Here is a 24,236-nt window from a genome sequence, read left to right on the forward strand (position 1 = left end):
ATTGTTCCACTGGAATTCAGGCACAGCTGACTAGCATTAACATTACCCAGAGACTTTAAGGCTGATATAACAGACTGGTTCAGTCTGCTAAGAAACATTTACAATCTAGTCTCTCTGCAGCCTGCTACCTGGGGGCTCTCTCTGCATAATAAGAACTTTGGTCTTCACAACCCCTTATCTTAACCTAGACGTTCCCTTCTACTGATTGTAGGTCTTTAGATAAACTCAACCAACTGCCAATCAGAAAATGTTTGAATCTGCCTCTGATCTGGAAGCAATACCCCCTCCTGTTGTCTCGACCACATTTCTGACCTGACCACCTTGAGCACATGTTCTTAGCATCTCCTAAAATTGTGTCACAGGCCACTGGTCACTCATATTTGGCACTGAATAAATCTTTTGAAATATTTTACAGTTTGACTCTTTTCATCAACATTTGCTTGTGTTACCAGTACCCACTCCCCACTGCCCAGTTCTTCCAATTCCTGCCCTACTGCAGGATAAAGCTAAGGTTTAAAACATCTGATGCCCTTCTAGAGTTTGACCTTCTTGATCTCGTTAGAATTATTTCTTATTCATGATCTACTCAAGGGCTGCCAAACACACCCCACATTTTTCTGATTTCATCACTTTGCTATCTTTGGCCCGTGATCCAGCCCCTTCAGTCTCTACCTTCACATATATACCTTTAATTCCTGAGAATTTCCACTCTTTTCTTCTCTGTGAAGGAATACCCTAATAGACCCTTACTCCTTCACTTCCTCTATCACAGCAGACTTTACTCATAATTCCTGTGATTTCTTCATCATATTTATTCACATTTGTTTTTCAAGTTATTAAATAAGTAATATTTATTTCCACAAGGTCAGAGAACATATCAATCTTTTTCACTTCTATATGATCAGCACCCAACAGTTGACACATAGTGACAATAAGTAAATGTGTATTGAATGAAGAAATATTTCCAATTGTAAATGATATATGCCTTCTCTAAATCATATTGGATCACTCATACACATTTATTATATACTGCCTGACAGAGTAGTTTTATCATTCATAAATGTAATAAATATATTCTGATCTTCTTCCTTTTGCTAAGGACTCTGAAAGTATTGATCGTCAGTCAACATGGATCTCACTTTATTTTTTATTTTTATTTTTTTTTTTGCAGTCTAGTGGAGAATAAAGGTCTTGTAAATATTTCTAACACAGAATAAAAAATGACAAATACTACAGAAGTGGTACAAATAAAGCAGTATCAGAACTAGGGAGATTTGAGAAGACAATGCTATAGTTTATACAAGTTTAAATGATAAATGAAAGAACCCATTCAGAGATAAAGACCTAATTTGCATACATACCACCATTCTAATTAAATTGGAAAGCAGAGAATTTGTTTAACACACCCTTATATCCCTTATACAGTTGTATCTGTCCCAATGCCTAGGATACAACATTTTACATACCAAATATCCACAATTATCAAATAAGCATAAAATACAGATGCATTTATTCTGATTTATGACTTCAACAAATGTTTGTTAGCATCTCACATATGCTGGGTCTTAAAAATACAATGGAAGACAAGAACTCTGCTCTCAAAAATTTTCTTGTATGTTTTCATGGGAAGACTAAGAGTTAAGTAACAATTGTAACAAAATTTCTCTTTCAACATCCTCTATACAGATGAGCTAATTTTGAGGTTGGAAAAGAGACACTAAAATCAATTATATCATATTTTGAAAGATTTATTTGTTGACATACAAAGTGGTTTTATCATGTCTCTGGATATAGAAAATATGCAAATTTCTCAAAACTAAATTATTTTACAAATGTAAAATAGTATATGTCAATGAATATTAAAGCAAAGTGATAACCTTTCTATTAAAAGCTAACATAAGCAGAATATGTCTGCTTTGTCATTGCAGATTTATTTGTATGTTAGTCAGTATTTTATCTGTCTCTAACATTTTGACTCACAGGTCATTCTATGATCTGATAGTGGAAAAAAAGATTAAAATATATGATTTAACTCTCCCAAAACAAACAAAAAATTAGATCCTTCTAAACTTCATAGCAGTAATTATAGATCTTTTATAAATTAAAAAAAAAAAATCTCATTTTAAGCTGAAAACATGTCCTTGAACAGGAGGAACTCTCTAAAATTTCAATTCAGAAGATATTTACAAATATCCCAAACTTGATTACAAAACATATTGCAATTTTAGGTAACTATTGCAGAACTTTCTCAGAATTCTTTACACTTATAACCAGAAAACAAGATCCATAATGTAAAATAGATGAAAACACATCAAACAGATATAAGTAGAGACATAATAATTCTGTTAGGTAACATGATGCATGTTATTTTCATTTTTTATTTTTGAGACAGAGTCTTGCTCTGTCACCCGGGATGTAGTGCAGTGGCATGAACAGAGCTCACTGCAGCCTGGACCTCCTGGGCCCAAGCAATGCTCCTGCCTCAGCCTCCTGAGTAGCTGGGAGCATTGGCATGAGCCACCATGCCCAGCTAATTTTTATATATTTTTGTAGAGTCTGGGATCTCACTATGTTATCCAGGCTAGTCTGGAATTCCTGTCCTCAAGTGATTGTCCCACCTTGAACTTCCAAAGTGCTAAGATTATAAGCATAAGCCATTGTATCATCCTTTTTGTTCATGTTTTACTGTACAAACACCACCAGTAGAAAATCAATTTTAAACATAATATTGTTAGACTTTCAGCTCTTTGTATAAATTCTTACTTCTATAAACTAGAAGCAGAGAGTCTAATCTTAGAATCTGATTGATTTTATCCTGAAGTATTACAGCAATAAGCTTTCTGATTGTGACTCACTAGCAATGTAATCTCTCTTTTTTTTTTTTTAAGCGAAAGGAGAAAATTTGCAGGAGATGATGCTGAAGAGGTAATTAGGGGCTAGATTATACAGGACATTACAAACTATGGTAAAAATAAAACAAATACTTTTTATTTGGATTAACGGGGAGACAATGAATGCATTTAAGTGAGGTTTACATGATCAAAAGTGTTTACGAAGACCAAGTCTATCAACATCGTGAGGAATAGATTTTAGAAGCACAAGCCTAAATCAGGAAGACAGAGTGAATGATTTTGAAGGAAGCCCAGACAGTATAGTTTGTAGAGACAGAATTTAAGGAACAGTATCCACAAACTTGGTCATAGAATTGTTAAAGGAGACAGGGAACTAAAGCAGTAAGTCAAGGATGACTCTGATGATTGGGCAACTGACTATATGGATGGAGGTGTCATTTGTGGTTAGGCAATTAGAAGAAGAAAATTAGCAATGCCTCCACAATCATCTTAAAACATTTATGAATTGAGAATATTGTCTATTACACACACCCCTCAAATTACCATTCTTCACGTTATGATATATAACTCATTTGTATCATATATGGTGTCTACAAAAGAACCTTTAAAATAATAAAATGAAAGAGAAAAGTTGTGGACTGAAACTATATTTGAGCTTATTATGAAATTCTTTCTTTTTTTGCACATAAGGACTTTTCAAGTTCTGTCAAGTTCACAGTTGCCTTGATGTTAACAAATGTATGATCAGTCTCCATTTTTTTCTGTCTCAATTTGTATAGATTCAATATAGATTCATCAAATTCTCAGTTCTTCTCTCTGAAGTCTCCAAACTACTTTTAATCAAATTCAGTGAATTTAACACTTATAATATTGAATGTTTCAGCTTCAGAAATTCCATCCAGTTCTACTTTATAACTTCTACTCATCTCTTCATTCTGTTCAACTTTTCCTTCATTTCCATGTATATACATTGCTATATATATACACACACATATATATTTATATACACATGTATATACATATTATGTATATGTGTGTGCATATATATACATCCTTTATATGTAGCAATAGCTAGCTCATATTTCCCCTGCTTCTTGACATAACAATTTTATAGGAGATGCTCGACAATTTGAGAGAGCTGTATTTTGTTCTGATTTTTTATATATCCATACACTTTATTCTTGCTGGCACTTAAGTTATTTGCGGGACATCTGGATCCTTTTCGTTTATGTCTTGTTGTGGTAGATCTCTTACAGCCTCCGCTCTAGGGATTGTTTAGTCCTGGTCAAAAGGCATGATAATCTGTGGTCTTTCCTTAAGGGCCAAAGTGTTTAACAAAGCTTTCCTTCTGTGGCTGTTTCAAACTTAAATTATTCCATCTCTGAGTGAATTATTGTTTTCATTGACAGCTCCCATCTTTTTCTTCCCCTCATACTGGAGAGTTTCACTCAAGGACCCTTGAGTAGATCTATGATTTTTCTCTGCATAGCTCCATCTTCTCTGTTCCTCTGATCACTAGTATCAGCTGCCTCAGGCTTATCAAACTCCAATTTCTATCTACTAAATTTAATAATTTGCTATTTTTTGCTTGGTTTTCCTATTCTTTTACTGTGATTCAGAGAGTGCCTCCAGAAAGCAAGGGTAATTATAAGGCTTGCTTCACTTTTTTCTCTCTTTTCAGACCCTACAGTCTTATGCAGCATGTTGATCAACGTCTGAAAGCACTTGATTCTTATATTTTATCTATTTTTTCATTTTCCATTATGGGATATCATGTCTAGCTCTAGTTATTTCATCAAAGCTAGAAATGTCACACCTAACTTTAAATGACACCTAGAGTCCTGATATGGTTCAGCTGTGTCCCAGACAAATCTCATCTTGAATTCCCACGTGTTGTGGGAGGGACTCAGTGGGAGGTAATTGAATCACGGGGGCAGGTCTTTCCTGTGCTGTTCTCATGATAGTGAATAAGTTTCACAAGATTTGATGGCTTCATAAGGCGGAATTTCCTTGCACAAGCTCTCTGTTTTTGCCTGCTGCCATCCCCGTAAGCTGTGACTTGCTCCTCCTTGCCTTCCACCATGATTGTGAGGCTTCCTCAGCCACGTGGAACTGTTAGTCCAATAAACTCTTTTTCCTGTATAAATTACCCAGTCTCGGGGATGTCTTTATCAGCAGCATGAAAACGGACTAATACAAGTCCCGATTGCTTGTTTGGTCTGGGAATATGACGTGATTCTCTGATTATTATTTTGTTCACTAATAAATATGAATCGGGAAGATGCTATCATGTGTTCACCAAAAAACGTTTCACTTGTCTCCTTCTATAATTGCAGTAAGAAATGGCCACACGACTCTCTTCTGGCTAAATAGATTATGGATAGAAGGTATGGTGACCACTTTGAGGCTTATCCCATAAAATGCTGCTCCAAAGTCCTCTACCCATTTCCTGTCCCTGTCCATTGAATAAATGCAGAATAATCTAAGGACACACAAGATAGGCACACAAAATGGAAGACTGGTGAAGAACACTCACGTTGGATGAGTACAATGAACTATGTAATTCTCTGAAATTTTAGGGTTTCAGCACATCGTCTACTTGAAGGAATAATAATTACAATAATAATATCTACACATCATATTATTTTCATGACAATGCAATTAAATTAGAAAACATATTCAAATAAACATACTAAATGCCTATTAAAGACACCTCTTGTTGTTGTTACTATTATTCTCATTAATCCTACTATAGATCTTACAGCTTTTAGTAAAATCACAATATGTATTTCAAATTAAGATTAGCAGGCCAGATAGTATTTCATAAAGTAAATGCAAAAAAAAAAAATGCACTGAATTATATATTCATCCATACACGTGCAAATATATGTAGATTTTAAGATCTTACCACATTTTTATATTTATTTTGAATGGCAAACTTATTAAATAAATGGAAATGTATTTAAAATAGGAGCTTGTAAGGCTAGCATAGATGGGTTCATTAAAACCATCATACTCTTTGCTATGCCTAATCAATGATATGTTCTGCCATTAGAGACTGGGACCTGAATGGCTTCTCAGACTTACTATGTATACTCAATTTGACGAGAACAATCATCTAGAATCACAAGCTGAGAATTCCATGCTGTTGAAACTATCGAAAGTAATAGTGAATCGACTACGATGACCTGTGAGCAGAGAGAAATAATTATTTCTCCTTCTATCTCTAGGCTTTCTCCTTGAGGTGTATTTTCTGTTATTAGGAATTAAGTAGATCTTAAATGTCACTTGAATTCCTCATCTCAGCACCGCACTTGCATGGTTAAGCCTCTGTAAGAGTTAGCAATGATCTGAGGTCGCTCTTAATAAGAGCTGTGTTTAAGTCAAATCAGGGTGAAGTGGGTGTTTATGAAGGTGGCAGTTACTTTAACATTCAGATTAAACAGGTTGCGTGGTCTCTTATGCAAGGTACAGGGTGCCATTGCTCATTGTGGTATGTATCCAGGTCCTATGTGATTCATTGCAGTTCCCCCAACAAATGAACATCTTGAACATACTGTGAAAGCATAGCTGACAAAATTACTTATTGTTTGTAATATGGTAAAAATCATGTATTTATGAGCCAAATTATCAAAGTAAGTAGTTGATAGTGATGTTTCCCAGATTGGCATTTTATTTATTAGTGGTTTCATAAATGACGAGTTGGTGGGTGCTGACGAGTTGATGGGTGCAGCACACCAACATGGCACATGTATACATATGCAACAAACCTGCACATTGTGCACATGTACCCTAGAACTTAAAGTATTATAATTAAAAAAAAGATTTAAAAAAAAAAAGAAAAAATTTTTTAAAAATTGTTGCTCAGTGTTTGTTTGTATCTTAGAAAAATCTGTTCATGCCAACAAGCTCAGATAACAAGTTTTTACTCTTCATACCTCAGAGAAAAGATGAACATTTTTCTGTTGACTAGAGAAACACTTTCTAACTTTGGTGACCCCTGGTAAATACCTGGAAAACTGACATGTCTCTTAGGAGTCACTGGAATGGAAACATGTGAAGAGCAGGTCACAGACATGAACACTTCAGGTTAATCATGTAACTATTTCATAGGGTGCTTGGAATATACATGTAAAAATAATGATGCACTGAAGACAATGTGTGTCTTTAAATTTATGTAGAACAATGAAATATATATATCATATCTATTATATATAAATTTGTGCGTGTATATAACAGAAAAACGATAAATAATATAAATAGTATAAGAATATTTTAATGGATCTTATTTGAAGGGCTTAACAAAATTATCTAGTTCGAAAATGATCTGCAGTTCTCCTGATTCTCTACCTCTCTTTTTCTTTTTCTAAAAATCTATAGAACCAGAACAAATCAATTGTCTAGCAGCTAGGAGGTCTTCTTCACCACAGAACTATGGCTCTCTTCCCTCGGGTTTAAGGATCTTTCAATTTGGTAAGTCTTCACTGTCTAATAAACATTTAACAATTTCCTACCATGTGCAGACCCTCTCTATGGGCTGGGAAGACAACGGTAAAGAAAGACAGGCCAGGCATAGCGGTTCAGGCCTGTAATCCCAACACTTTGGGAGTCCAGGGAGGCAGGATAACTTGAGCCCAGGAGTTCAAGACAAGCCTGAACAATATAGTGAGACTTTACTAAAAAAAAAATTAGACAGGCATAGGGACACACACTGATAGTCCCAGCTACACAGGGAACTGAGGTGGGAAGACTGCTTGAGTCAGGGAGTTTTCAGCTGCAGTGAACTGTGATCACCCCACTGCACTCCAGCCTGGGTAACAGAATGAGACCTTGTTTCAAGAAAAAATAAAATGAAATAAAATAAATTTTTTGAAAAAACATGCAGAGCTCCTGCTCTCCTGGAAGGTGCAGGCCAATGGAAGAGATGTTAGCTTAATGAAATCACAAAAATATGTAAACTAGCACATATGATAACTGCTATAAGGGGGGCTGGTATGTGGTCATGTGAGAATGTAGCATAGGCAAATTTGTCTGTATAAGGACAGTTAGAAAACACTTTCTTCTTTAGAAATGAATAATTTATTTAAAATCTACATAAAATAATTAATTTAGTAAAGAATAAAACAAAAGTTTTCTAAGCACAGCAAACATACATGTATAATTTATTTTATGGAGCTGGAAATTAATTTCTTTCACATGGAATGAAATTTTTCTTAATAAAAATCAGGACCTCTACTTGTCTTATTCTTGTAAACCTAAATGGGGAAAGCAAAATGGAAATGAAGCCTCAGTTCTGCTAGAAAGTATGCATATTTTTGATTAGTCAATATTGTTTGCTTTAAAGATGAAGTTAAATTTTGACGGGTAGGTTTCCCCTGGAAATAATTAATGTATTGCCTTTTTTACATCTATTTGATTTGAACTTCTCTATTTTGATGACAACAGTAATAATATCATAGTTCACAAAGTTAGCAAACAAAATAAAAATTGTCAAAAGTTTTGTTGCTTGACGTTGATATTCATGCATTAATGAACAACAAGATTCTACAGCACGCATTGAGGGAATTTGAACTGCAGTATTTCATTTGCTTATCAGATCATCTTTAGCAAGTTTCAAGTCATTAATACTCTGAGATGTAGTAAAGGAAGAGAAATCACAAATCAACTTTCAAGTCACCTAAGAATAATTAACCTTCAGATAAGTTTAACACTACTCTAATGTGCTTGTTTTTAACTGCAGAGAAATCAGCTGTGTTTCCTACTAAGAAGCACCTCCTACAACACAGGAAAATCCATTATCAGTTGGCATCAATACTCCATTGTTAAATGGCAGATAGGTGAGGTAGCCACCTGCTTAGGTAGCACTTGAGGTGACTGATTGGATGACCTTGCATTATACAATAAAATTTATTTTATTTTTATGGCTCAAGTTATTTACTAAACAATCTGAGTAATTGATGAATTTCTTATTGTCAAACTATTTTGCAATCTGGACATTTTTCTTCTCCAGAAAGTGAAGCTGATGCCTGAATGTCATTCAAATTCCCTAAGATTTATTGCTATGAACTATGAAGCCATACCTCTTCCATACACACACACACACACACACACACACACACACACACACACACACACATACATATACATACACATTTGATATATATAAAAATATATGGCAATGTATTTGCCAATATATAATTGGTGACTTTTAAGCCAGTGGAAAATAATTGAGGATTGCTGGCAGTATCCTTTATATCCATTGATACCCACAGGTTACAACGACAGAAGAGTTTTTCTTGTCCAAGAGTAGCAAACCAAATTTGTTGCCAAGATCACAGATGGCATACACTTTTCTTACAGTCAAAACTTTGCTTGACAAAGAAACTCTTCACCACTTCATAAGCCTCAATTGCCTTTGCAGTTTTCCGAAGGGGTTCATAAAAATTGAATTTCTGATGCTGTTAGCATGCATCATATAATATGCAAGAGCATATTATAGGGGAAAACAAAAGTTTGTTGCACTAAGGGAAGTCAGTAGATATTTTTCGTAGTTGAATGATGAAAGAAAATGGTGTCATTGTAATTCCTCCATGCCCAGTATCAGTCTCAAAATGTCAGCAGACACATAATGGATGTCATCAGTTATTGGAGGTGTGCTTGAATTTTCTTCCTCTGCTCAAAGCCACAAACGAGATTAATTCATACGCCTAAGTCTACTAAGGTCCCACCTGTCATGGGTCCCACTGTGACAAGGCAATAAACCGTGAAGTGTAATTCAAGTCAAAGTTTTTTGATTGGAAAAAACCCAGGTGTTAGTACATTACCAGCAAATTCCAGACTGAGACTCTCTCTCTCCAAAAATGATTCACAACATCTAATGTATTTCTCAGGATAGGAAAAGGCAAAGTGCTTCTTCAGGCTTTATTACCTCAGACTTCCACTTTCAGGAAACTTGCTACAGAATAACCTTCATTTCTTACGTGTGCACTTACATTAAGAAATCAAACTAGAGGCTGGGCATGGTGGCTCATGCCTGTAATCTCAGCACTTTGGGAAGCCAAGGTAGGCTGTCATATTTTTCAGTTTAACTTTGTGGAGAAACTGATCTTGTAATCTTAAAGTTAAAATGAGCCTCTGAAGGTAAATTAATATAATCAAGGATATTTCTCAATGCAGTGGTTGCTTCCTTATTGTATTTACAACAGTGTTTTTTTCTGGACTCTGATACTTTTTTTAGTGTTAACTGGCTAAACACATTTATGATGAGCATTATAATCAAACTCATTATTTTCGTTGTCAGTAATGTGCCAAGTACTGTACTAATTGCTATGTCAAACTCTATTTATATCTGCTTTTTTACGTGTACATGTCTATTCACTGAGTGGGGAAGAAAGAGATAGAAAGAAGAAGAGCCCACAGTTACTGTTATCTTCACTTAAAAGTAAGGAAACTAAGGCTGTATCTACTCAAAAAACCTTAAGGCCTCTTACCCTAAAGTAGTTATTCATGTTCCCAAAAACATGTATATTGTGATTTATACATGAATTCATATTTTCCAATTGACATAATTTCAGATTTAATAAATCACTGTTTCCAAATCCTTTATAGCATCTAACATTTCAAATCCAATTTGCTGTGGACACCAGACCCCTTTTTATATATGTAAAAATTTTTTGTGGCTAAATTAGGAAAGAAAGTCTGTATTACAAAATTCCAAATAATTCAATTCAATAGAAAATCCACTTACTTTTTAAAAAACCAAACCAAGTTCTTCAAAACTGCATACCAGTATAGAAAAAAAAATTTAATTATTTAAATAAACCTGGTTATACAATCTGTTAGTAAATTGAATTTTCTTATCACATGAATCACAGCTACTATCTATTGTTTATCAACATCCATTTTCTAATCACTATGTGTGTGTGTGTTTTATTTTACATTCTCAACTATTCTATGAGGTAAATACTCTTATTTCCATTTTACAGATGAGAGAATGGAGGTTACAGATATTACGTAATTTGGCCAACACTACAAAAGTGGGTATTTTACAGAGATAAATGAGTATTTGAAGCTGGATATGACTAATTCAAAATCAGAGATCTTAAACCATTCCTTTGATCCATTAGAAAATATATCTATTAAGTTATGCTTATATTTCTAGCACAAAAAGTATAGCTGGCCGGGTGTGGTGGCTTACGCCTGTAATCCCAACACTTTGGGAGTCAGGAGTTCGAGATCAGCCTGCCCAACATGGCAAAACCCCATCTCTACTAAAAATACAAAAACTTAGCTGGACTTGGTGGTTGGCGCCTGTAACCCAGCTACTTGGGAGGCTCATGTAGGAGAATCACTTGAACTTGGGAGGCTGAGGTTGCAGTAAGCCAAGATTGCACCACTGCACTCCAGCCTGGGTGACAAGAACGAAACTCCACCAAAAAGAAGAAGAAGAAAAAAAAAGCCTAGGGATGCTATAGTTAACGCTATCTTTAAAAATTAAGAATTTGCTAGTGTTTCATTTTCAATAAACTTAAAATTAAAGACTACTAGCTGGTATTGCCTGGGTTCTAGAAGATGTTTGGGGTATTGCCAACATAGGAATCGTTTCTCTTGGTTGTTTGTCTTTGCTCTACATTCTATCAGGGCCATTCATCCACTTCCTCTATAGGCAACTTTTTAAAATCTATTATGCTCTTTCCTAGACCCAAAAGATTAAATGATGGATATGATAAACAGGTTTGTGCCCTCATGGAATTTGCTACCTGGATATAAAACTAAACTAATTACAAACATATTACAATAGTATTTTCTCACATGGTGTTTTAGTTTCCTAAAATATGAATGTTCAGAGAAAAGTCACTAATTCATGATTCCTATACATTTTACTATAATTAATCAGAAATTTACTAACTGGGTCTCTTAAATTAGAGCTCACTTATTAACTAAAAGTATCTTTTAAAAGTATATTCAGGCATCCTCCTCATAGTACATAGTATGCACTTGGAAATTTTGCATCTTTACCCTGCCTAAAACAGTTATGTTGCAAATGAGCCTCTCTCAAGATCAACCTAAATAAAAGGCATATGATTTAAGAGTCCATTATTAATCAACTTTACTTGAAATCACACTTTTTAAAAAAAGAAAAACTATTTACAATTATAGGCATCATGTGCTTATTAGTCTATCATTTTCAAATTAAAAAAAATTCTTTTCTACTAATTACTTATAATTTATACCAGGCAGAGGGCAGGTTTCTTTCCCTAAGGCTATCCCCAAAAATACTTAACTGCATTTACCAGAATACTCTGAATGCAGTTTTCCTTTTGTGTTTCTCAGATCTTAGTATGAACTATTTGGCAAACAAATGGATTACATCTAGGCTACTATTTAAATTACTAAAAATCCGGAACAACTCATGGGATTTGCAAAGAAATCCAACTTAGCACAATACTGTATCTTAGGCATTAAGAGAGAGGCTCCAGAGGCCGGAGACATGGAAAATATAGTGATGCTGGTCAAGGGGAATAAACTTGCATTTATAAGATGAATAAATTCTGGAAACCTAATGTATTACATGGTGCCTCTACTTAATAAAAGTGTATTATATACTTGAAGTTTGCCAAGTGAATAGATTTTCAGTATTCTCATCACAAAAAAGGTAAGTATGTAAGCTGATAGATATGTTAGCTAGCTTGATTGTGGCAATCATTTTGCAGTGTATACCTGTATAAAAACATCACGTTGTATACTTTGAACATATACAATTTTATTTATCAGTTATACCTCAATAAAACTAAGAAAGAGGAAGTGGCCTGGCTTAAAAAACAACAGGAGGTAAATTAAAAATACTTCTTTAAGGTTCATTTCCCTTTTCTATTATTTTGAGTTACTAAAATCTATCATTTTGGGTGGTCAATAATATGAAAATAAAAATAACTTTACAGTAGTTATAGTAAACCAGAGTATTCAACAATGAGCCAGCATCAATGTATGGTTTGTAGTCAAGCTCAGTCTTAGGCCTCCTGACTTAAAGCTCTTTTTCTTTTTGATTCACGGGTTAAGTCCAAATTTAGATTTTCAAAATTTTTGACATACTTTGAGCAGCTACAAAATACTATGAAAAATCTAATTAAATAGTAAAGCGTGTTTTATTTCTGTCATTTTTGCTTTAGAAGATAAATGCATTGCTTCTAACGTCTCAAAATTAGGAGGTAGAGAAGGGACCAAAAAAAAAAAAAAAAAAAAAACAAGTTTAAAAACTTCTCTTCCTTTTAGTATGCTCATGACTGACATTGCAAGCAAGCCTTACGAAATATGTCAGTATAGCACAGGAGGATAGTACCGATCCATTTTTGTTAGCATGAAAGCTGAAATTTCTTTGAAAATTCCTGTATAAATGGATTATCGTTCTAAGATATCCTGGATGTTTTTGTCTCCCTTAACAGAGCAAATCTTAAGAAGAAAATTTCCTGAGAAAGGCAAAATTTATATTGGTTTTGAATCTTCCAAGTTTTCTTCACCAAAACTTAGAGTCAGAGTCCCAGAGTTGGAGATGGTATCAACAACTTTGATTCCCATCACCAGGAAGTATGATGTCCTTCTTTGGTTTGTATGTGCCTGTCTCAAACCACAAAAATGAGTTGGCCTTTTCTATACAAAAACTTTATACCTGGGGAGAGAGACTTCTTCTCCCTGGAGCATTCATTTCTTTAAGGTGAATACATTCAGATCCTTTGCTGTTCTTAATAGAGTGTTCATTCTAGAGCTTTCACTATTTTAGATTCTCTAACCTGAACACATTTGAATTTGTCACTGTTAATTGTTAGTTATGGAGCCCAAAATGTCTTGTATATTACTTTCTCAGGAGCTATGCAGTAGTCTCTCAATCAGAAAAAAAAAAAGAAAAACAAAAAAAAAGTGAAACCATTATTTTAAAACTTACTTATCTCAGAGAATACTTGTCTTAACTTAGTTAAAAGTACCTTTTCACTTACTTTTTTCTTCAATAAGAGGAAAACCTCATTTTTTTCTTTTACTATTCCCTAAAAAGCCTCATCTAACTATGCTTCCTGTCTACTCCTCTGAACTCATCTCTTCCATGTTAGTAACGTAGTTTGTTTATTCATTTCATTTGTATCTCTTCACCACTAAAATTCCCTGAAAGAGGGTCTTTTTTCTTCTCTTTCTCTATCTTATTTCCTTTTTCCATCCTTAGAGCTGGCTTTTTACAATGCATAGTCTCTTCGCTATCCAGGATTCCCTGACCTTCCTGACCTTGGTCAATATGCGCACGGTGAGTTTCCCCTCCAATTTCTCTAGGAAATTCCCATTAATTCCATGGGTACAGGTTTTTTTGTTTTGTTTTGATTTTATTTTTTTCAAATGTCCTTTCCAATCACTCTTCAGCCACCTTTTCTTGAAGGGTAAACTTTTCTCCTTGCAATCTTTGTGACCAAGCTCGGGGCTTGTTATCAGAGAAACTGCTCGAAGTCACCTGTCATTATTCTGAGATGCCTATAGAAGTTTAATATTAAAGTAGTCTACATCATGCAGGCAAGGCAGAGCACCTTTATATTTCACACACACCCACATGTATGAAATAACCTATTGTTTTTTTTTTTCATTAGTAAACCTAAGTGTTCTCCAAACAGTATATTGAGACACACAAGTTGACATTGCAGCAACTTAATTTATCATAAGCAATTTTAAACAAAATAGAATAGAAATGAAAGAAACATGATTGCAGCAGACATAGCAAAGGGAAATATACATATGTATATGTAAGTGTATACAGGGTTGTGATATAAAATGCATTTTAATAATGTATCACGCTGAAAAATATTTTAAAGCCACAAGTTTAGCCAGTTACTTTGGAATACCTGTACTAATTTTGCATGTCTCTTTTGCTTCTAAGATTTTATAGTTCTGATAGGGACCCAGATTCTCCCCGTAGCTCCAAAGTTAGACAACTTGGAATCTAAAAGAGTAAGATGCTGAGATGCAAACATCTCAAGATGCTCTCTTTCTCGAATAGTCTAAGGTATATGTGACTCAGAAAAAACATAATCCACAATTACTCTTCCTGCTATTTCCTGTGGTGAAGCATTTTCTGGAAGATTCTTGTAAACCTGGGTTAAATATATCCCAATAAGATAAACTTGAAATAGCACCATGCTTACTTCTGTACACATTAATTTCATGATAACAAAACATTTGTCCAAGTTCCCGAAAACTTGCTTTTGCCTTTGTCTTTTTCAGCTCACTGTGAGATCCACAAGAGACCACTACTCTAAGGGGGAAGGGACTATGAACACAACAGTTTCTCACTTAAGAGTGGAAATATTCAATTCATTTGGAAGCAAAAACCCCAACTGTGGTTATGTTATTCATATGCCCATTGAATTTGTCTTTTTCTTGAATTTAATTTTATGTAGAATCTGTGTAAATATGTTACGTATATTACAAAGTGTGTAATATATGTGTAAATACATTATAAAGTCCTTCGTAATGTAATGACTTAAAGAAATAGCATCCTTCCACACCAAGCAACAAAAGTGTAGCTCTGTTCTTACCCTACTACTCAATATAATTCATGCAGCATCACACTTCAGTGTGTAACAGTTTAACACAACACCCAACACTAGAGTAGAGTTTCTTCAGAAAGTGGCAGGTGAGGAACAAAGGGCAGAAACATGATGCATTTCTTACTAAAAGCTTAACTACTTGCTTTTTGAATTAAAATAGACTATCCTGCTTATTCCTTCATGTCAGGATAGATGCTTAATTTTTCTATATAGTGTGGATTTAATGTAAAATGGGCCCATGGAGTCCGAAATCTTTGATATTTGTTATTCATTTCTTTTGCAAAATCTCATGTCCTGGAGAGACACATTCCATTTAGAAATTTGGATTCTGCAGTTAAATTCTCTACTTTTCAGAGTATCACACATCTTATTTTTAGTAAGTGAGGCTAATCTATGTGATTATCTCCTCCCTCCCTTTCTTCATTTTTTCTTCCCTCCTCCCCATTCCCAACCTTGGAATTTCTGCCACTTACCAGTGTGTTAAGATGCCTCTCACACTTGCAGAGTTGTTATGAGCTGCGGAAAGGAAAGAAATAGCAGGTGTAGACTGGGAGGGTACAGTGTGAAGATTCTGTAGAGAAGACGGAGCTTACAGGAAACTCAGAAATGAGACTGGTAAATGCTAGCCCAGACTTTGCTCTACATAAAAAGTAAGTCGGTATGGAGAAAAGTCCAGTGCAGAAAAATCTCATGAAATACACATTTTCATACCACCAGCTCTCATTTGCTTAAAGGGTAAAATTCTTCTCCTTGTAATTGTATACTATTTCTGAGAGGTCCAGGGTTGACACTCACTTGTCCTCAGGAGCAGGTCATTCACTATGATATCCTGGTTCTAGTCCCAAACTGTTGCTGCTGTTGCAAAGTCCCACATGAAGATCTGCAGCATTTAGTGACCATCCTACTGTCCACCTTCATAAACTCAGTGAAAAATACCCCCATTCCACTTTCCTACTTCAACCCAAGCATGGAGGAAGCCCTTTGCTTCCATCCACTACATTGTGGAAGAGTCCAGGCTCTTCTTTCTTATGATAATTAACTTAAAGCTTGAGATAATGTCAAGAAAGTTGAACACATAGATGAGGTTTCAGCTTCTCCCCAGGATCTCTACCTGGGCTGTTTCTCTGCATTGCTTCAAGCCATCTCTAAATCCCCAGGGGAAGCTCAACCCCAACTCCTGCTATGGGAAATACTCTAGGAGTCTCCATGTTTTGGAGCATAATTTGGCTCATACCCATAGAGAGGAGGAAGTTTTGTCTCACTACAACATGAAGCTTTCCTCCTGACTTTTCATTTTTCAGCCACATGACTGACATGTTCTCAAGATATCTGACAATGAAAAAACTTCATCTTTCTAAGAAAAAGCTCAATCCTATACATAGTCATTCACACAATTTTCTGGCATTACTGCTTCCACTGGAATTCTGATTGAATCCAGCTTAAATAAAAGTATCTGTGGAATGTCAAATGTACTATTTAGGTGGCCCCAAACAAGCTAATGCCAACTCCTTTTCAATGTCACTTTATGAAGCTTGGAAACACTGGGGAATCGAGATGCCCCGCAGTTTATCCAGCTGGAATCCACTAATAGGGAATTTATAGATTTTATAGAGCAGCTAGTTTGGTCTTAATTCTGTCCTCAAACCATGAGAAGTATTTTTAATTTATTCTTTAAATAAAAATGTATAGAAATATTAAAAACGTGTTTCAAGAGATATGTAGTCTAATAAATATATGTATTTTTTCTCAGCCCTTGTTTAAACAACCCATATCCTCATTACGTAACACCTTAGTTGTTCAGGCGGAATTTTAAGGAATAGCCACTTGATAACATTTCTTTTTTTTTTTTTTTTTTTTTGAGCAGAGTCTTGCTCTGTCACCCAGGCTGGAATGCAGTGGCGCATTCTCATCTCACTGTAAGCTCTGCCTCCCAGGTTCACGCCATTCTCCTGCCTCAGCCTCCCGAGTAGCTGGGACTACAGCGCCTGTTAATTTTTTTTTTTTTTTTTTTTTTTTTTTTTTTTTGGTATTTTTCGTAGAGACGGGGTTTCACCGCGGTAGCTAGGATGGTCTCGATCTCCTGACCTCGTGATCTGCCCCCCTCAGCCTCCCAAATGCTGGGATTACAGGCGTGAGTCACCACACCTGGCCTTGACAACGTTTTTAAATGACGCTGAATTTTACTTACTTAGAAATGTCAAACTTTCAATATTAAATTATTTTAAATTGAAATAATGGCCAGGCAATATGTTGCAAATGAATTAATCCTGGATTCTCATTTTGATTTGTCTCAACCCAGTAAATCAATGAAATAACTCTTATGACTTACAACAAAGTTGTAGATTCTTATCAAGAGCAAATTACCTTTGCTGTGGAGAATCAAAGAAATAGCATGGATTAATGGACTCCTCCCCCAAGGAAATCCAGCAGTCACATTTTTGCCAATAAACTTATATAAACTGCCAGGAAGTAGCCAGAGTGATTGATTAAATACTGATTTAAATATTGATTTTTTTCTGTACTCTAATAAAAAAGTATAGAAAATGCTTAAGAATATTTAGAAGAAAAGTAAAAAAGGCTGACTATACGTGCTTGTACATGCACACACACATACACGCAATACACACATTTTAGTGGGAGAGAGCCCTTGTTCTTTAAGTTAGCTATTGAATACAAATTAACACAAACTCTCAACATAAATATTTGGCAATGTTATTATACTGTTAGCATGTTTCAGACTTTTCAACCAAGAAATATGTGTCCAAAATATTCTTAAGGAAATCATTGCAATTATGGGCAAAGACTTAGCCACGAAAAGAATTATAGCGTCTATAATTTCCATTAGAGCAGAATATATATCTCCAATGCCTTACACTCAGTGGACAGTAAAGATATTTAATGTATATGTAAATGGATAAATAAGTGAATACTCTCAAAATAAAAAGAAATCTCTAGACTAAGTTATATTATAAATGGAAGAAATACTAATGAATAAAAAAGTCATAGTAAAAAAAATCACGGAAAAAATGTAACATGTTTTCAAACACAAATAAAATATCGCAACATATGTCAATAAGACTTCTAAAAAGAGAAAACAGAGACGATAGGCTAAAGATAATATTAAAAGAGATAATGATTTTGATGATCCAGAATGGATGAAAACTAGGAAGAAAAGTCAATGAAAGCAAATCCATATGTGCATAAAATTTAAATATTTAAAAATGAAACTGTCATTAGTAAGAGATGATATGATTTTCTACAAATAAAGTCAACAGAAGTTATAGACAAAAAAGCAAAACAAATAAGAGATCCAAGTAAAATCACTGTTTGCAAGATCCATATACAAAAATAAATTTGGTTCCTATAAAAGTAATGAAGAAATTAAATAATTAAGTTTTAAAATGTATTCTTTCAGATAGCACAAATATATAAGATACCTATACAGGATACATCTTACAAAGTATGCACAAAATTCTTTTTAAGAAAATTATATAACTTTACTTGTATGAATAAAAGTAGATATAAGCAAATTGGGAAATGTGTGCATGGAAGGAAGGATCCTAAATCTTAAATTTGTTAACTCTTCATCAATTAATCCCTAAATGTATTTCAAATACAATCTCAAAGATTTTGTCAAAAAAAATCGGACATGGCCAGGTGCAGTGGCTCACATCTGTATCCCAGAACTTTGGGAGGCTGAGGCAGGTGGATCACTTGAGGTCAGGAGTTTGAGACCAACCTGGCCAACGTGGCGAAATCCAATTTCTACTAAAACTACCAAAATTAGCCAGGTATGATGGCAGGCACCTGTAATCCCAGGAACTTGGGAGGCTGAGGCAGGATAATTGAATTGCTTGAACCTGAAAGGTGGAGGTTGCAGTGTGCTGAGATTGTGCCTCTGCACTCCAGCCTGGGCAACAGAGCAAGGCTCCGTCTCACAAACAAACAAAACACAAAACAAAATTAGACATGCTAAAAACCAAGATTTATTGGAAGAAGAAAACAATGGGGAATTGTCCTACTATATACTAGTTTTTATCATAAAGTATTATTTTTTCTAAACAACGTACTATTAGTGCAATGAGAGGAAGGTAGACCAGTAGGATCTAGGACAGACAGACAGACACACACACAAACACACGTTTAGTTACTTGGCATAGGAGTACATTAAAGACGTACAGAAAGCATAAAACGTGCAAAAAATTATGCAGAAAAATTGCAAACCATAAAGAACAAAAAGATAAAACTAGATTGGTATCTCCCACCAAATATGATGACCATTTATGGATGGATTAATAACATTACTGTGCTTGAGAGTTTATTTAAATATTACTTTTGAGAAACACAAGAGCAAATCTTCATGCTCTCAGTATAGGAAACAATTTGTAAATAAGAGATTAAAATCATAAACCATAAAATAAAATGTCTGTATGTCAAAACAAATTGAAAATTCAATCCACCTACAGAGACTGATATTTGCAAATCATTAAACTCAAAAGAATTTGAACTCAGAAATAAGAATAACTACAAAGCAAAAAGATAATTCAATAGAAAAATATATACATTATATGAAGCATACAATTGACCTTAAACGACAAACGAATATGAAATTATGTCAAACCACATTAGTAATTTAAAAAGCGACAATTTAAAGAAAAATTGTATACATCAATTTGACAAAATTATGTACCTGAAACTTTAAATTTGGATAGAATGTTGGGGGGAAAGTTTATCTTATACCTTACTAATAAATTTGTTCAGTATATTATTGGCAAATTGATACAACCCCTTTTAAAAAACATTTGGTAATAACAATTTGAAATAAATTTACCCACAATACAGCAATTTTACTTTAATGGTGTCTATTGTAGAAAAACAGTAAAGAACTTGCAAGATTAGACAGTTACAAAGATGTTCATTTACACAGTGCTTGATATATTGAAAGAGTGGAAATATATTAAGTATAACTCAGTAGGAAACTGAAAAAAATCAAAATACGGTTTATTAATACAATGAAATATGACACAGAAGCTTAAACTATATCTGCATGAGTACATGTCATAAAATGTTATTTATTCAATACTTTAAAATGCACAAAGTAGTAATGAATGTGGTTGGTGGATTCACATATATGTAGAAACATTATTAAAATAAATGTCTGGAGGTGATAGTCTCCAACTCCAGTGATGTTACATGAAGGTAGTAAGAGGAAAATTATGGGAGCCAAAAACTCTAGCTTGATTTCAAATTAAAAAATTATCTGTTACATAATTTTACATTATTTTAGATAAGACTGATGTTTTACAACTAATTTTTAGTTAAAATTTAATTTTAAAAACTAAGTTGTGAAAGGCAAAAGGATGAAAGCACTGGAGTATTTAATCACTTTATAATATCAGAGTCACCAATTATAGATAGGACTAAAAAAATCATAGAACCTCCTTCCAAGGGAGAGGCTCTTCTTTGTAGCGTGCATACGAACATGATTTACCTCATAGAGTCACAGACCAACTCTTTGGAGGAATAAGCCATAAAGGATAGCTTTTCTACAATCAGCTGAATATGGTTGCAAGATTGCAATCATGTTTGCTGAGTATTTTGGCCAGGATTACCTACAGACAAGCTTACTTTTATCCTTAGCTTTAAAACTGTTTTACAATTAATACTGGTCCACAGGCAACAGTAGCACAGGTGACAGGAGACAAGACATTATTAACTATCAATTCCACCCACTCTTCTCGATTACAATGTTTTAATATTAACATGTTTCTTTAGGTATGTATTCCTGTGCAACAAACTACCACAAAGTGTATTGACTTAAAACAACTACAATTTCATTATTCTGATGATTCCTGGGTTGAAACTTCAGACAGGGCTTATCAGAGACTGCTTAGTGCATTCCATGTGTTGACTATGAGAACAAGATAGCTTTTTCATTCACACCTCTGGAACCTCAGCAAGAATCACTCAAACAACCAGGAGCCAGCTGGAGAGACTTCACTGAGGTCATACATTTGAGGCCTTGATTCTTCCTATCTACTGGGTTTCCTGGTCCACCTCCATGTGTCCGCATGGACTCTGCTCTCCCCATGTCTTGTATGTCATCCCCCAGCAGCGTAGCCAGAATTCTTACATAGTAGCTCAAGGCTGCCAAGATTACTAAAGCAGATACTTTCAGGCTGTTTTAGATTCAGACCTTGAACTGAGATGGGGTCATCTGTATCCCATTTCATTGGCTAAAGTGAGTAACCAGTCCAGTCCAGGTTCAATGTGAAAGAGGACCATAAAAAAGGATACATTTCAGAACACATCATAAAGAGCTTTCTGGGAAACTCAGCTACTCGTTATGTGATATAAAGAATATGAAGACAGTAACTTTGTTTTCCTCTTATTCTTCATTTCTAGTTAGAGTTCTCATTTTTCCATATAAAGAAATTTAAATCTCAGTTAATTAAGGGATAAATCTCCAAGTTTTTACCAGGTTTGGACTGAAGATTTTCCTGGCTCACTCAATGATCAGAGAGTGGGGGTGGTCACCATCTTTCCACGACTGCCTCTGTTGCAGTCTGTGTCAGCCCAACCATTCCTCTGTGAGTATTAACACCAGAGGGTGTGCCATGACTTGCTTCTAAATCAACGTCTCAGCTATAACCCTAATCCTCTGTAGACCTGTGGAAACATTTTTCTATATTACAGTAGGCTGGGGGAAACTGCTCCAGTACTCACCTGGATTACATGGGGTTTTTGCCCCTGTGTTCCCAATCCACCCTGGGATTCTAACATTCTCTTTACTATGACCAGACTCTGAAATTGATAAAATCAGAAGTTGAAACCTCTTTCATGGGACCCTCAAGATAGACCCATAATCTAGTGTACTTCCTTGAACCTCCCATACCATAATCAACAATCAACATATTTTTTATCTGTCCTAATAAAGGGTGAAGCAGGAAGTTCTGTTTCTGACTCTATATATTATCTATGCCTCAGTTTCTATCACTTTTCGATCAAAGTTTTGTCCTAAGGAAAACCCCTATTGGCGTGGAGATTTATTCATCTACAAGGAAAAAGTCCTGAATGGCTTAGAAGAACTGAAATATATCTTATAGAGAACAGATCTGGAATAAACAGGATGCACTGCAGGTTTTACCTGTCTGTATGGGTAGAACCTGTGCTGTCCAACATGGGAGCCACTAAATACAAGTGGTTACTGAGCATTTAAAATGTGTAATGTGCGAATTTCAAAGTGTTCTAAGTATAAAATTCACACCAGATCTCAAAGAATTAATATGACAAACACATAACCTAACTTCATATTGACTACTTGTTGAAATAATATTTTAGACATATTGGGTTAAGTAAAGTGTATGATTAAAATAAATTTCACCTGTTTCTTTTTATTTTTCTAATTTGGACAGTACAGTATTAAAAATTGCATATGCAGCTCATAGTTATGGCTTGCATCATATCTCTATCAAACAGTACTGGAGCATAAAACAAAGGATATGATAAACCACAGTACATTGCAGCAAAAGTCAACTATATAAGAGGCAGAAGCTTACCTCCCATTTCTTCCCTCGCAGCATGGTACTACCCCAGACACTCATAATTCAGATATAACTTCATTAAATATAGGGAGAGACTGATTTCATTGACATTTGGGTTTTTTTACCCGGTAAAGTACATAACTGAAGGGGAAATCAAATGCAGTAGTAGAAAATGTTTGAACTTTTCCTATACCCTAATTTGTGGCCTAAGTTTTATGTCTAAGTAAGAGTGTGTGTGTTGGGGTCGGTGGGGGGGGGGGGGGGGGGGGCGGTTAGTGTATATGAAAGAGAGAGACAGAGAGAGTTCCACAATAGGAATCGAGATATTAAGGTCAAAGTAGTCTGGACACATATGCTCCAGCTCAATCTCCATGAGCAAGTAAGAAATCTTGACTAATTATTGGAAATTAGAAATAAGATAGGATTATGGATTTCGTAAACAGAAATTGAAACTAGACACAGGAAAATGGAATCTCAAATACTAAAGTGATACTACCAGCAGAAATAAAAACACATTTTCATGTAGAAAAATAAAACCAAGAAACAGAGTCACCTAATTAACAAATAGAAGAATGAAGATTTGAAAAAAAGTTACTAAAACAAAACAATAGAAAATTTAACATGACATACAACCTCAGAGAAGTAACAGTGGATACCACAACAATAAAATAAAAATAGAGTATTGTTTCATTGTTTCATTTATTGCTTATTTGTTTACAATTTGTTATTTTAAAATGCTAAATAGAAATATTAAACCTAAAATATTTTAGTTAAAATAAAACCCAATAGATTGACTACAGCTCATTGATTACAGAAAGAAGCAGTGACCTTAAAGATTGAATTCAGGGAATCTTTCAGGCAAGCAAAATTACTAAACAAACAAACAAAAAGGTAAGAGAAAAATTAAGAATAATAAAGTCCAAAAAGTTCAACACACTCTGGTGTTACAGGAGAGCCTGGATAGCAATAAAGAGAAGGATAGAGGTTTGTGGCTGCCTGCCACAGTCCAATTCTAGAGCTATTACAGCAGGTTAAAAAAAAAATGTGGAGGGGAGCATCTGCAAAACTTACATAAAGACTCCAAAACCACTTTAGAGAAAGAAGAAAGTTGTACTTTGCTGTGGAAAAAGGTCAGCCGGGACACAGGGTGACTGGAGTATTGACTGTAATCCAACCTTTCCTTTTAGTTTTTTTTTTTTTTTTAATGGAAGTTCGAAAGATACACAAAACTAGAAAATAGTTTATATACCACCTTATAT

This window comes from Rhinopithecus roxellana, chromosome 3, assembly GCF_007565055.1.
Source record: "Rhinopithecus roxellana isolate Shanxi Qingling chromosome 3, ASM756505v1, whole genome shotgun sequence".
Lineage (NCBI taxonomy): Eukaryota > Metazoa > Chordata > Mammalia > Primates > Cercopithecidae > Rhinopithecus > Rhinopithecus roxellana.